This window comes from Hordeum vulgare, chromosome 5H (genome assembly GCF_904849725.1).
Source record: "Hordeum vulgare subsp. vulgare chromosome 5H, MorexV3_pseudomolecules_assembly, whole genome shotgun sequence".
Lineage (NCBI taxonomy): Eukaryota > Viridiplantae > Streptophyta > Magnoliopsida > Poales > Poaceae > Hordeum > Hordeum vulgare.
The window spans coordinates 5,475,778-5,489,845 of record NC_058522.1 but is presented as its reverse complement, the minus strand read 5'-3'; the positions used below and the strand labels follow the sequence as shown (position 1 = coordinate 5,489,845).

Genomic DNA, 14,068 nt, shown 5'->3' with positions numbered 1-14,068 from the left:
CCCTTCTCGGGGTGCATGACCACAAAATGGGGGTTGTTCCTAGGGAGTCATAGTGGATGAAATTTTATCTGACGGGTGACAACTTGGATTGCCAACACCTCCAATCATTAACGGAGCCGGTTAAAGACTTAGGGTGTACAAATGTACGCCCATTACTTTGGGAACTAGCTTGCATACTTAGGTGTAACTCACACTATACATACAAAATAGAAGAGACTTGAGTAAAATTGTGATTTCTTGAACTATGCACACCCACTGTTGACATGCCCGCGCTGCGTCTAATATATATACCGTTAGGTGGCACGGCATGGTAAGGGGGCGGGGGACAGATGAGGAGCGCGAGTGAATCACTCGGTATCCTTCCCGTCCGTGGTCCTCGTGATCCACATTGTGACACGAACAGACCCAGGTATTTCTCCGGTATATATCTATTAATGAACAGCCTTGCTGGCTCACTTCTGCCCATAACTCCATACAGAATCTTAACAGTCTTTCTATATTTCCGTATGGCTTCGGCCACAAGTTTAAGAGCCATCACAGCTAGGAATACAAATTTCTCCATGAGTTGATCAGGTATTGTCAATGAAGATTGTCTTTTTTAACGAAATGGCAATGAAGATTGTTGGCAATAATCAGGGACTTATAACACATATAATGAATCAATATATAGTGGATTAGTTGAAATCTTGGAAATTCTCACCATCCTTCATGCGAATGACATTTCAACTAATCATCTCATGAAGTTTTCACCATTCTTATGTCTTTCTTTATTTTTCAAGAGGAAACTAAAAATGGGTAGTAGGACAGTCACATCATTCTTATGTCTTTTCTTATTTTGCAAGAGGAAACTAAATATGATAAAGCAAGGAAACGGTTCTTGGGTGACTTGCTCACCACTATTTTGTGCTTAGCTGACAAATACTATACACAGTCCTAGGCGCTATATATACTCACCTACCTCACGCATAAGGATGTTAAATATGTCTTCTTCTACAGTAGTTTCACCCCCACAGTAAACGCTAAGATATTGGAGCAAAACAAAACATCATGGTAAGAATTTTCTATTTTCATGCATGCGACAGCAAATCGGTCAATTTAAAATACGGCCATTTCAGAAAGAAACTTGGAAACTAGCCAATCATGTGTACAATTATCATTATTTTTAGGCTAATGTATTTTTTTTCTTGTTCTGAATAGATCCATCGGACGCGGAATACCCGCCAGCCGAAACACAGCATAACCCATCGTTGGAGAAAAAAGTCACACAGACTATAAGATCACATTTCATCATTTCATCCGAGAGCGAGAAGCGCCGATGAATTGCAGGCGGCGTCTGTTTGGTCAGACGATGCTGGTGGGACAATCTTCTTTTGGTGAGTGAAAATACACCCGGCATGCAGGCATCCAGCCGCCCATTAGCTTCGTCACGCACAAAACAACAAAATTTAGAACGAGATCAGTTTGACACGGGATTCGACTTGAACCAATTCTGTTTATTGTGATTATGTATCTCCCTGAATGTATCAGACTGATAGAGAATGTCTTGAAAAGACTGACAGATTTGTATCAACCTTACTGCTCCAGTTTCGATTTTGTACTCCAACTGAACTGTTTTGCTTAAACGGAGGCTAAGCTGACTTGGCCGGCAGTTAATTAGCCGTCACTTACGGAGTCTGTTTTCAGTCGTCTGTACATGCAGATAAATAAACGAAAATGTTGTATCGTAGAAAAAATTGTTATAACCCTCTGTGCTTTGCTTCTTAGACATATCAGCCTCTGTCTATACAAGTCTTGCATCTGTTTACATATAGATAACGAAAATGTTATCTATACTACTTCCTCCGTTCCTAATTATAAGTCTTTCTAGAGGTTTCACTAGGTGACTACATACGGAGCAAAATGAATAGATCTACACTTTAAAATGTGTCTATATACATTCGTACGTAATCTCCTAGTGAAACCTTTTAAAGGACTTATATTTAGGAACGGAGGGAGTATAACAATACTGTAGAAAGCTTGCCTAGTTGTCTAAGAAGTCTTGTACCATTTGTTAGACATATCAGCCACTGTCTAATAAGGCTTGCACCATTCTTTTGAACAAATCAGCGCCTGTAGCTCAGTGGATAGAGCGTCCGTTTCCTAAGCGGAAGGCCGTAGGTTCGACCCCTACCTGGCGCGCTTATTTATTTATTTTTTGCATTTCCAACTTTAAAATTTTAGACTCCTTTTGTTCATTTTTTTAAAAAAAATTAAAAAATGTTCAATCTCTTTCAATTTTTCTGTTGGAATCCCTGAAACAGCAGAGTGGAGACGAAGTGATTTTCATTTTCTTTTGTTCATTTTTCAAAAAACATTTTGATTTTCAAAAAATAATGTTTTCTCTCTTTTAATTTTGGATAACAATTTTTCGAACTAGGAACCACAATAATTGATACAGTATTTTCCACAACTAGATTAAAAATATTTTTTTTAAACTAAAAACAGATCTTTGGGTTTGAAATACAGGCTTATTTCTCCGTTTTAATCTTTTTTTCAAACCGCTATTTGGAACCTTTTATATTTTGGGATAAAATAAACATCGTAAAATTAAAAAGTACGTACGCACTATTTGGTTAAACGGGGTGATGGGTCTCACACATGCATGCATGTGTTAATTTTTTTGTCTTCTAGCATATGTGGCTGTTTGAATTAAATGCATCCACATCATTACTAGGAAAAGGCTTGTTAATGGCGCACATATTTTTGCTACTAATGGCGCACTATAGGTGCGCCACTAGCATCACGCCATTAAATTTTTTACTAATGACGCATCACAAGTGCGCCAATTAGTATCTGGTATACTAATGGCGCACCAGGTAGTGCGCCATTAGTATAACTCACGGTGCGTCATTAGTATCTGGTATACTAATGGCGCACCAAGTAGTGCGTCATTAGTATAGATCCTGGTGCGCCATTAGTATAGATCCCGGTGCGGCATTAGTATAGATCCTGGTGCGCCATTAGTATAGCTTATGGTGCGCCATTAGTATGCCTCCCAGGGTCATATTTACCCATATGCTCTGGCTTACTAATGACGCACTAGTGTGCTGAGTGATGCGTCACTAGTGTGCTGAGTGATGCGCCATTAGTATGAATATTAGGTATTTATTTTATTTTTTCTGATATTTGCACAGATTACAAAATATATTATTGCACAGAATATAGATAGCACAACATATAAACAACAGATTTATCGAATACAATAAAAGATTAGTCTCCGAATACAATTCATCATATTAGTCTCCGAATTTAAAATACCGAACAAAGTTAGAACATTACAAGTCTCGAGACCGCGAGTAGCGAGTTTGTCTTCACATTACAAGTCGATATCGACCATCTAAACTACCATCACATAGAAGAGAGCTGCTGTCATCACGATGAGCATAATCGCAATGAAACTGGTCTTCATCCGGTTCCTCCAACGCTCCCTCCTCTCTCCCGCTAGATAGCGCGCGTATCTAACTTCTGCCTCCGCCCTTGTGGTGTACCCTTGGTAACTGTTACCGCTGAATCGGTGAACCTGTGTCCGACACTCCTCCCAGACGTCGTAGACTCCGGGAACCTTACCCTTGTACACGACATACGACGGCATCTCTATGCACTAGCCAAACAAAACATTAGTAGTAATTCACAGAGACATACAAGTTCATTAAAGTTTAATATTACAACTATAACAACACGATTCATGGTCCTACTAATAAATAGCATCGATTATATATAAGTTGAACGACTGTCCAAACCAAAGAGACATACCAGTTCATTAAAGTTTAATATTGCATCATGAATTAGTAGCGATTCACGGGAACGTGGATGAAGCCGCCGTCTTTCGTGATGGTCATGAAATTGCGGTCGTTGTCAGCCTGCATTTGTAGCATTGTATCTATCTCATTATTGGACAGCGGAGATCTGAGGTAGAGCTGCCCCGAGGTACGAAGGACATCTTGATGGATGATTTCCGCAAACTCCGATTGGATGCGAAAGAATTCTTGTCTGATGTCCGCATCCTGGATTGCCGACAAGCGTGCGGCCCAATCTTTGAGATTATTTGGTAGCCGAAGGTGATTATTGTCCCGTATGATCGCCCGCATGTGATGGAGGGCGTAGTAGGCATCCTTCTGACTGCTAGGCGGCTGCTTGACGCAGGCGAACGTCGTATTGTGGGTGAACACGTGCTTGCCGTGCCTGAGACTTGTCCTGCTGAAGGTGCCTCCAGATATGGCATAGCCAGGAAGAGCTTCATCAAGAACTTTCTTGATATTTGTGTAGTCTTTTTTTGACTGACGGTCCGAGTCGAAATACGTGGCCGTGGAATATTTCAGGCTTAAGAGGATGAGTGTGCAACGTGTGTCACTGCACAAAACACGGAATGTTAGAAAAAAAAGGACGATCAAAATCTAAGAAATCATATGTTACGTGGCGATGAGGGGATAACTTACCAGGGAAAGTAAGGCACGAGGAAGTTATCCTTTTCTAAGTTTGCCAGAATGACGCCTTCGAGGTATGAACTCGTGACTTGCCGGTCCCCAGCGCTGCCCAAGATCTTGGCACGCATATAGAAGGGGTCGACTATCACTAGGTCCGGGGTCTTGTCTCTAATGATCCGCATCTCCATACTCATCGAAAATAGCCGAACGAAGGTGTAGTGCAGCGGATGAAGGTTAAACATAGCGAAGATGTCAGCAAACCGCAGGACGATCATACCCCCCATGGTGCTATCGACAAAGCCCTTGCCCTCTGGCACCTTGGCCACGAAAACCGGGTATGCCACATTATTCTCGGAGAGACGCCGCTTCTCCAAACAAAGAACACTGTCATGCAGACTCCGCATACCACCTTCTTGAGTGTGTTGGGGCTGATAATATTTCGCACCTCGGCTATCTGAGGCTCGGTGAAGGCGGCAGCTGGAGGCGTCTCCTCAAAACTAAACGCCAGACAACGCCTGTTGCAATTGGGTTTCTCCGCGGTACCAGCTAGATCGCGGTCATCTTTTGCAGGGTTGGGTTCTTGAGAAGGAGGCCCCAAGAATTCCTCACCGTACCCATGTTCGGCAAAGTACTTATCGACCTTGGTAAATGTACCATCGTCGTCATCGTCGTCGTCCGGAACCTGTGCCATATGCATGTCCGGATCCTGTGCCATATGCATGTCCGGTAGCGTTGCGGCGGTCTTGCCATGGCTTGGCGCCGGCGCGACTGGCGGTGTTGTCTGTGGGGTGGTGTCCCCCGCCCCCAAACGAATCTGGATCTTCGGCCAAAGCAAGGGCCAGCTTAAGCAGGCGCTGAGGGTCATCACATCATCTTTGTCGGCCCCAGTGGGGTGGAACGGAGGTAACAAGTCGTCGCAGCCTGTCAGCACCCGAACCAGTTGAACCCTATACGTGGTGGGTGGCATCGGTTTACCGTGGAACATGGGGTTGCACGGTTGAACGATTCTGCCCTTGGCGACATCGATCAACTCGTCGCCCATGAAGTGCAGGAGAGTGCATGGAACGTCGGCGCCGGCGCCCTGCGAAAACATGTAGGGCGTCAGGGGATGCCCAGTCAAAGGCAAGGAGATGAAGTCATCGGCCGAGAGAGGCTTAGTTACCGTGATGGCGTCGAGCTTGGCTAATGTCGAGGCACCGCCAACGGCGGGCGTGCAAGTGACGGAGGGGCCGCTTGCTGCCGAGGTGCCGGCCGGCGCCGGAGACACCAATGGCGTCGCCTGCGCGTTGTGCGAGTTGCTGGCCGTGAAGCTGGGAATCGGGGGCGGCCCCTGTTGGCCGCCCGCAATCCACGCCTGCAGCCCCTCAATCAAGGTAGGCACAATGGCGGTGATCACCCCTCCCACTTGGTGTTGCACTAGCTCTTGGACCATCTCCGGAATCCGCGCCACTTTTGCCTTGAGTTCTTCAACCTCGCGTGACTGGCTTTCCAAGTTGGTATTTCCCTCCTTTCGCCCACCAGCGTTATAGTATGACGACCATTTCGTGGACAAGCCTTTGCCGGCCACACGACCAGCTGACGACGGCTTACTGGACTTATCCTTGTTTTTCATTATGTTAAACGCCCTATTTAAATTGGTGTCCCAATGGGAGCTCTGAGACGACCCCGCGCTACTGCTTTCAGTGTCCTGCGGAAGGAATGAACCATTTAGAAATTTGGCTTCATTAATTACAATGCAATCATATGGAGCTAATTACGTGGGGTGTATTCCTTACGAGAACACGCTCAAGCGCCCTGGTCTTCGCATCCGTGGTAAGCTCCTTTGTTACTGGGTCCACCTTGTACCGGGCCCTGACATAGTTCCTGGTCTGCTTGTCACCATATTTCTCGAAGCGGGGTGGTAGGCCTTGCTCGGCACGCTCCGCGTCCTCCTTGTCCCATATAGGTTCCGCCACTCTGTAACCGCCGGGACCGAGTTGGTGGACCCCTAAGTTCAACTCCCGCATTTCTTTCCCCCAGTGACTTGATTCCGCAGTTGCCTTGCTCTCGCACTTGATCTTGAACTCCTTGTAGTCATCTTCGCTGATCGAAGGATTTTTTGCCTTGATCTTCTCATAACTATCACCTTTGTCAATCATTCTCTTCACCATGCTTCTCCAAGTAGATAGGGCCTTGCTCATCTTCGTGAGGGCGGCACTGTTCACTTTATTCCTTGAGAGGCGTGTGTTTGCGACGTCATCGGGGAACTTGTATCGTTCGTGCAGCTTCGTGAAGAGGAGGTTGCGCAAATTCCCTCGGTCCTTATGCCTTAGGTTCTCGGTGTTGATCGAGACAGTGCTCCGGAGAATGCACCCGAGCTGAACCGCGTACCCCTTGACTATTTCTTTGGGCGTCGTTGGATACCCGTCGGAGTTCACTTCAGTAAATTCCTCCTTTACGGTGCTGAGCACGTTCGGGCGCCGGTCCTTCCGTTGCCTCTTCGATTGGCTGCCATATGTGCGTGCGCTGCCATCATCAGTGGTGGCATCCTCGGCGGCACCATCAGTGGTGTCATCCCCGACGCCACTAGGGGTTGTGTACTCGGGATCGGTGTCTTCCGCGGCGTCCTCATAGCGGTGAGGTTCTTCCTCCATCTCCTGGGACAGCTCCCAGAATGGCTTGCCCGAACCGCCGACCTCATCGTTGTGGGCCATGTTTCGCTCCAAATAGGAAAAAAGTTTGGTCAAAAAGTTGGTTATTGTCAAGGAACAAGATCATGGTCTCCTCATTTAGGGTTTGTCAACACCGAGGCATCCTAAAAGCTAAGATTTTATCATTTAGGGTTTGTCGACGCCGAGGCACCCTAAAAGTCTAAGCTTTCATCATTTAGGTTTTTATCGACACCGAGGCACCCTAAAAGCCAAGGTTTTATAATTTAGGGTTTGTCGATGCTGAGGCACCCTAAATGCTAAGTTAAGTTTTCATCATTTAGGGTTTATCGATGCCGAGGCACCCTAGGTTGACTGATATATATGGGTATCTTCTAATAATATACCCTATCAAGAAAAGGGAAGGAGAATTCTAAGTTGGGCCTAATCACTTGGCTCTATTGCCACCTATGGTTTAATGCAGCAAGAATAAAGGGGCAGTTGATCCTACTTAATTAAGTACTAAGATACCTCGGCCCATGCATTAGTCGCAAGTACCCCATATGTCCTATTTTTAGCAAAGTCATGCTAAAATTCACGGAGAATTTCAGCATGACCTTTGCTGGAAATAGGACATATGGAGTACCCGAATTTGCCGGAACGGAAGTTAATCGACATTCCGGCAAACTCAAGGGCCTCTCGGGGTACGTGCAAAATCATCACGACACGAATGGTCGGAAACAAAACCCAGCAAACTAGCACCACAATGTGCCTCTACTTTCATATGGATGAAAAGGACACAGACCATATGGTCCTCTGCTTTCATATGGACAAAAATAGGTCACCCAACAAAAAATCATCAATAGTTTAGCAAGTTTGTACCCTCAAGAATGAACATATAGCAATATCTGCTGTCCCCCCATAACATACGGAAATCAAAATCAGCTCAACTTAGATGACTAGCTAACTCATTTTTCAGATAGCAATATCTGTTGTCCCCCCATTGTACCTGAAGAACTAGCGACTGCTGCTCCTCTGCCCGTGCTGCTGATGCTCCTCTTCCGCTGATCCAAGTGACTGTGTTGTGCTGCTGCTGATTAGAACAATTTTGCTCCTCTGCACTCTGAAGAAGGTAACTCCGTCAGAGTACTGTACCTGAAAATTAATGAAGTTGATTTAGTGTTAAAATTAGGCATGCGTTAAGTATGACAACGCATGTAAAATTGATAAGTACTAGGACAGACTAAGTTAAGAGTTACGGATTACAATGTAGACGTTTTTGCAAGCTTACGAAGTAAACCAAACATTACTTACGAAGTAAACTAAACTTTGAATGGAAGGGAGGATCCCACCTTGAAAGTATCTATCATAAGCATCTCTTAGATTTTTTTCATAACGAATAAGCCACTGTTATCAAGCCATTAGACATTAACAGCAACAACAAAAATACAAAACTGGACATGAGTCCAGTGTCCACGACAAGCATTCAATATTTCAGCTTAACATTCAAGCATATGCTCACATAGACAACCATTAGAAAATTGTGCGAGTCTTTCAGAGACTGCAAAATGATCTATGGCCAGTCTGATACTTAACTGGCCAGTAGTTTAAAAGAGCGATATGAAGATAAAACAAACCGGGGATGATACTTTATGTAACACTTTGTAGAGTATTACTTATGTTTTGGTTACCATAAAAATCTAGTAGAGCTCATCTGCGTCGAGAACATTAGCTAATCCTGGGGAAGAAAATAACAGCAACATTTTTTACAGACGGAGGAAGTAATTAACTATTGGTTGCAGGAATGGTAGTAACTACTGATAGTAGAGATCAGTGTGGAAAAAAGGGTGGAGGGGGGAGAAAGCAAGGGGAGGGAGACAAATAAAAACAAGGGTACGACATCAACAGCACCAACAAATAATAACTTAACCACAACACAACAACGACGCAGATTATTACTTATTAAACGCGCAAGGAAGAAAAAAAGAATAGAAAAGGGGAGGGGGGATACCAAAGGAGGAGAGAGGGTGACAACAGCGACGTTTTCCTAAGACCCAGCGCTCCCCTTAACCTCGGGCTCTGTCCAATTCCGATACATATCATCAGCAGCGGCGCCGGCGGCAGGAGGGATCAGCAGCAGAGCCGCAGCAGCACAAACACTGAGAGTTTTTTTTTATAAGCGAGCTGCACCGGGGTGTATATTAGCCTCCTCGCCCTCCCCCTTTGCGTCGCCACTCCTTTCAGAACATTAGCTAATCTCCAGTGAGCAAACAAACTGGGGAAGAAAATTCCTGCAATGGCGAGAGTATCCGGTTGGCCGTTAGCTCATCCGCGTCGCAGAAGTAAAAAAGATCTGACACACACACATGATGAAATGAAGTGAAAAGAAAATAAAATGCTCCAGCTTATTTGCCAATCTTGCAGGAACTATGAACTACAAAGGTTCTAGACCGAGTTTTAGAGGTTGGAAATCTGGCTTTGTTGCATTTGCTACCTTTCTTAGGCATAAGGTGAAGAAACAGCCAGTTACCCCTCTGTCATTATGGATTGGCAGACTGTTGAAAAATTGTTTCCTTTTTCCTAGCCGATGTAAATAGTTGGTTGTAACTATTTATCTGTTTAGTAACAAAAACATCCAAGTGCTTATATCCAGAAACAAATATAAGTAACAGCTAGACTAGACTAGAAACAGGGGTGGCGAAGTGATGGAGGCAGGGGCATAGGGCCAACAACACACCCATTCAGCAATCTATCATTGGATCATGCGTGCAGTATCATATCTGAATTAAAACGTTGAAGTGTGTTATTAGTGCTCGTGCAGAAGTAAATCCCCATGGAGGGAAACAAACTGATGGAGGAGGAGGACCATAGGCCCACCAAAGATATTGGATCACTGGACCAACCAACCAATATTTGTTCGTTCATATCCGGAAAAGCCTACTACTCCCGGTGGTCATCCACGGAACTGATCCCACTCCAGGGTGGGCGGGCAGAAACAAGCAGTACAAATGACTAGTAGTGGTGAGAAAAATAAAAACAGAGGCAAGTGATTCATCATGAGACGCCCGCCGCCAATCCAATGACCAATCCAATCCAATCCAGTCCAGTCCCGAACGGGGAGTCATGATATCGGGGCACCAAATCCATGGAGAGAAGTCGGCCGTGCCGGAAAAGCTCCCGGCGGCGCGACTGGCTACCTTTCAGTTCCTTGGCGTGGTCGCCAACGAAGGAACAGAAAAACAAACGGAGAGGGGGCCTGAATATAGAGACGAACCCCCGCGAGACGAGACCGGACGATACCGGCGTCGGGAGGGGATTGGACGAACCCAGCCGGCGGGAGGAGGGGAAAGCGGATCGAGGCGTACGCGAGCGGGGAAGATGGAGGAGTGGGGGGTGGTTGCCGTACCGTAGCGTGGCGTGGCGGGGATCAGGCGGCGGTTACAGGACGGGGATTAGGGGCGGCCGGCTCCTGGGGGGACGAAGGAAGGGAGCCTGGCCGGCGCGAAAGCCGAGGCCGACAGCGAGCGATCTCTCCGCCAAACCCTAGCGCCGCCAGAGCTCTCTGCGTGGACGAAGGTGGGGGAAGGGGTGGGCGGGACGAGGGCGCACGAGGGCAGATGGAGTAGAGGCGCGCGAGGACAGCCGGCTTAGGAAAGGCGCACCCCGAGCGGTGCGCCATTAGAATTTTTTTTTATATATAGTAATGGCGCATGTATATGAGGTGCGCCTTCTCTACATTGTTAATCTCCGAAAGACTGGCGCAGTGGTGCGTGCGTTTTGCCTGCTAGCAGGAGGTGGCGGGTTTGATCCCCCCTCAGCACCCTTTTTGGGGTTATTTTCCTTCGGCACACTAGCCATCAGAGAGTATTCCTTGCCCTCTTGCACTTTGCTGTCGAGCAGATGCTTCTTAGCCTAGTGGTTTGATGCAGGATTGAGTACCAGGAGGACAGGGTTCGAATCCTCTTCCCCCCTCCTTTTATTTTTTTCCTTTTATTTTTTTCTATGCATTGTTTTCTTGTGCTGGTTGCATTGTTTTATACCGGTCTTCTTTTATGACGCTCTTGGCCCATCTGACACGGAACATCGGGACCTTCTCTCCAGCGTAGCTCAGCTCCCAGATCTCCTCGATCCTTCCGTAGTATCTGTCCTTGTCGTTACCGGTGTAAGATTCCATCGTTACCCCGGAGTTCTGATAACCATCGCTCTTCATGTCCTTTCCCTCGGTGTAGAATGTGTAGCCGTTGGTATCGTACGCCTCATACGTCATCAGGTTGTGCTCGGCGCCCTGTGACAAGGCGAATATGAGTTGTTCTTCCGCGGAAGAATCCTCATGTAAAGGGTACGACAAAAGCTTCTGCTTGAACCAACGCGTGAAACATGAGTTGTGCTCTTTGATTATATCTTCGTCCGTCCTCTGTTGGCCTCGGTCATTGTACGTCTTTTCAATAAAGGTTTTGTGCTCTACGACCCAAGGATCGACCACGTCTATGTGTTGTAGCGCGACTAGGTTTGCTCTTTCAAAGTCGGCGAGTCGACCCTCGAAGTCGACATGCATTTCGCGGCGACCCTCACGGTGACCCCATCCTGCGAGCCTGCCGAGGTGCCTGTTGACGGGCAGACCAACGGGGTTCTCGATGCCTAGATAATTCGTGCAATAGGAGATGCACTCTTCGGTCAGAAAGCCCCTGGCTATGCTTCCTTCTGGACGTGACATGTTGCGAACGTATCCTTTGATGACACCATTCATCCTTTCGAACGGCATCATGTTGTGCAGGAACGTCGGCCCGAGTTGGATGATATCCTCCACGATATGGACCAGCAGATGCACCATAACGTCGAAGAATGCGGGCGGGAAGTACATCTCAAGCTCGCATAGTATCACCACGATCTCTTCTTGTAGCATTTTGAGTTGCCTCATGCCAACCGACTTCCGAGAGATGACGTCGAAAAAGTTGCATAGGACAAATAGCGTTTCACGGACGTGCGCGTCCATGATCTCACGGATTGCAACTGGAAGTATCTGCGTCATCAGCACGTGACAGTCGTGAGACTTCATCCCGCTAAACTTCTGCTTCGCTGAGTCTAGGTATCTGCTTATCTTCCCCGCGTAACCGTAGGGAAGTTTTACTCCTACGAGGCAGGTGAAAAACTGATCGATCTCCTCCTGACTTAGAGTGAAGCACGCGGGAGGGAAGTCATTTCCGGTCTTCTTGCACTTTTTGCCTTTGCGACGACTTTCCGTGTCCTGCTTCGCCTCATCATCATCATCATTATTAGCGTGAAGCTCCTCCCTGATGCCCATTGATTTCAAGTCTGCCCTTGCTTTCGGTCCATCTTTGGTCCTCTCTGGCATGTTGAGCAGGGTACCAAGCAGACTCTCGCACACGTTCTTCGTGATATGCATGACATCAAGGCTGTGAGGCACACGGAGGATCTTCCAATACGGCAAGTCCCAGAAAACAGACCTCGTTTTCCATACCTTCAGCAGCGGCTCTGGCGCCTTTCGCTTCTTTCCCGGCTCTGGCGCCTTTCCCGGTGGTGGGCACTCTTTCCAATTTTTCAACAGCTCGTATATTTCCTCGCCGCTCCTCATAAGGGGGCGTCTTCGGGGTTCGGTTTCACCATCGAACAGATCCTTGCGTTTTCTTCATGAGTCATCGTCGCGAAGCCACCTTCGATGTCCCATGAACACGGTTTTTGAAGACCCGGAATCTCTATCTAGCTGGAGATACATTGTGTCATCCATGCACCTGACGCATCCAGAAAATCCGTGGACCACCTGCCCCGCGACATATCCGTAACCGAGATAGTCGTGCACCGTCGTGAGCAGTGCGGCTCTCATAGGGAAATATTCTTTCTCTGTGGCGTCCCACGTATTGTCTGGCGTTTTCCACAGCGTGGCTAGCTCCTCTTTCAGCAGCCCCAGATATAGATTGATGTCGTTCCCTGGTTGTTTCGGCCCTTCAATTAGCATACTCATGTGAATGTACTTCCTCTTCATGCACAACCAGGGGGAAGGTTGTACATCCACACAAACACAGGCCAGGTGCTATGTGTGCTTCTCTGGCTGCCAAACGGATTGACTCCACCGGTGCTCGCGCCCAGCACGATGTTCCTTGGATCGTCCCCAAATTCTGGGTATTCGTAGTTCAACGCTTTCCACTGGCTCGCATCCTTAGGGTGACTCGGCATCTTGTCTTTTTTTATTTATCTCCGGATCATTTCCGTCATCTTCTCGCTTTTTCTCCTCCCTATCCGCATGCCAACGCAGGATCTTTGCTACCTTAGGGTCCGTGAAATACCGTTGCAGACGAGGAGTGATCGGAAAGTACCACACCACTTTTCGAGGAGCTTTCTTCCTCTTCTTGTATCGACTGACGCCGCACACCGGACATATGGTAGACTCCGCGTGCTCGTCCCGATAAATGATGCAATTGTTCATGCACACATGGTATTTCACGTGCGATAAATCCAGAGGACACACGATTTTCTTCGCCTCCTCGAAACTGGTCGGGCACTTGTTCCCCTTGGGAAGACGTTTGTGCCAGAATGACATGTTCTCGTCGAAGCATGCGTCGGTCATTTTGTGTTTTACCTTCATCTCCAGAGCCATGAGCGTTACTTTCAGGCGGGTATCCTCGGGCCTGCATCCTTCATACAATGGAGTAACCGCGTCTATCTCCAGTTGATCCAGCTTGGCTTTCTCTCGGGCGGCAGCTTTGCGTTATCCGTCTGCTTGAGAAGCACCTCTTGAATATGAGGGTCCTGCACCCAGGCCATCGATGGTCCATCGTCGTCTGCTCCGGCATCTTCATCTTCATGATCATGCCCTTCGTCTGCTCCGGCATCTTCCTCATCATCATGTACGGCATCTTCTACATGATGACTGTGTCCTGGAGATTCTTCGTCTTCTCGCCCGCCCTTGCCGCGGTTGTCTTGCTCATGCCCTTCCTCATTTCTTTTCCGGCCCCCATGGAC

General features: G+C 47.2%; 1 non-coding gene across 1 annotated transcript; it reads left to right on the top strand.

Moving 5' to 3' along the window:
• Positions 1-2,105: 2,105 nt before the first annotated feature.
• TRNAR-CCU lies at positions 2,106-2,178 on the top strand. Its single transcript has one exon. It is a non-coding gene; the product is annotated as a tRNA-Arg (tRNA).
• Positions 2,179-14,068: the final 11,890 nt, after the last annotated feature.